Consider the following 2,434-nt stretch of genomic DNA (forward strand, 5'->3'; position numbering starts at 1 on the left):
TTCCGGGAATACAAATCACACTTCTCCCGAACTGAAAGCGTTTGTTTTCCATCAAAACTTCATCCTTTTCATTCACATCGCTAATTTCACAGTCCACCATCGTCGTTNATTAAAAATTTAAAATAAAGACAGGTTAAAATCTTAATATGTATATAATCACCGTTTCATTATATTAGAATGTAATATATAACATTAAATATCATATACGAGGATCATACTAAACAACAGAGTTTGCCTATTTGTCTTCTTTAATTTTACTGCTCTGTAATTGAGAAATTTTTATCGCCTTTTCATTGATATGCATAATTTATCGATATTCTTAGAATGCCTAAAAATTATGATTCAACTCTAATTTTAATAGCTTCTGAAACTTTCAATTGTTATCTTCAATTACATCAATAGAGAACAAATAAATATGAAAGGCTCAATACTTAAGAAAAAATAACTAACAAGACAGCCATCTGAACGTTTTCGATAGCCCGAAGGCCTATTCGCGACCGCGTACGGATTTAAGTTTTTCGCGTTGGGCTGGAACCTTTTTGCGTTGGCTAGGAAAAATCCAATGATTACCCTTAGGTAATCGTTTAAGATAGACCCCTACACGACACGGGTACCTGTTATCAAGCCAGCATATTTAACTGTGTATTGAATCGGTACAAACGACACGCCCTGCAATGCAGAAAAATCTAGCAACTTACCCAAAAAAATCGTAAAAGCCATTTCTTTGTAGTATCCTGTCCCATTTTACATCAATAAAGTGGTTTCTGGGTAGATTTCTAGAAAATATATATAATAATATACCTATTTTGAACTTTTAAGAAAAATTTTTATGAAAATTAATTGAATGATAAAAAAATAACTTACTTTACTGTCCTCATGTAATGAAAAATTCTAGCCATCTCACTCTTTGGTACTGGTTTGATGTTTTCTCACTCTTACGCTGATGTCGATTTACGTAGAGATTTTTTCAAACCCGCTGTTTAATAAAAAAAAAACATTTTTGTTTATACATTCTTACGTATCTTAGTACTATTAAAATGTAATTTATCTATTGGTTTTATAAAATACAATTTCAATTAGATAGGCTTGACCAGCAAATAATAAAGTTTATTTACGGAGTACTGATAGAAAAACTGAGTCAGTTTGATATACAGGGCGTTTAAAAAATTTATAACTCATGAATCTATAATAAGAAAGACTTTAATTATTTCTATATAACTCTACTGAACATTAGCTTTTTCCTTTAATGTCAAACATCATTTTTATGTAGCTTCAATTCCCTTTTAAAAAATGTTATTTTATGGTTTCCTTGTTGTTCTGGTTTTATAATATTATATTTTTGAACATTTGAACTTAACTAGATTTTTGAAATTTTAAGAAAAACTTTTATGAAAATTAATTTTATGATAAAAAAATAACTTACTTTACTGTCCTCGTGTAATGGAAATGCTAGCCATCTGCTCACACTTTGGTACTGGTTTGATGTTCTCTCTTTCTCTGATGTTGATTTACGTATCGACTTTTTAATTCAGCTGGTTAATAAAAAAAAAGATTTTTGTTTTTTTCATACATTTAATTTTAGAAATAGCTAGAAAAACTTCTTTCCGTTAGTGAAATTTAATTTTTCAATTTTTTGACAATTAAATTTTTTTTGCTCATCCTGTATATCAAAACAGTATATATATTTATCAAACTATGTTATAGAGCAAGCTAATTTAATTTATGATTCATAAAAATTATCTGCTAATGATTTATTTTTCTAATAAAATTCGTATTATGATATTAATTTTTTTGGTTAGTTTTAAAAAAAGCTGTAGGTATAGCTCAGAATATTGAAATAGAACATAATATTTGTATACTAGTAGAACTGTCTTCTTTTTAAATATTTTATTAGTTTATAACTTAAAAACTTACCTATCGGCTTGCAATTCTAGGAACCAATATACACTGAACACTAGGAATTACAATTATAATTATTTTTTAAAATTCTGAAGATTCAAATGTATTGATCTAATATTTTTATAGTAGCTGTTATTTCTATAATAATGAACTATTACCAGTTATTGTCTGATATCGAATGGCTATCGAACCCGAAATATGTGCTCAAACGGTCCGCTTATCGCTTCACTGTAATGTAAACATATCTGTAGCGAACTAAGAATCTGCAAATTTGGCAAAAAAATGAACAAAAACGTAACGAACATTTTTTGTTATGGTTAATAATATAATATATAATAACGATCCAAATACTGAATCATTTTCCCATGATACGTAAATTATCTTTCTTAATATTACCTTAGATATATAATACATATTTGATTCATACAGGGTAACTTTTATATCTTATTAAAATAATTAATTATTTTTAGAATATTTTTCTTGATATTGTTGCATATCTAAAGATTATGAGAATTGAAAATTTATAAGTAAAAAA

This window comes from Anoplophora glabripennis, unplaced genomic scaffold, assembly GCF_000390285.2.
Source record: "Anoplophora glabripennis isolate ALB-LARVAE unplaced genomic scaffold, Agla_2.0 scaffold813, whole genome shotgun sequence".
Lineage (NCBI taxonomy): Eukaryota > Metazoa > Arthropoda > Insecta > Coleoptera > Cerambycidae > Anoplophora > Anoplophora glabripennis.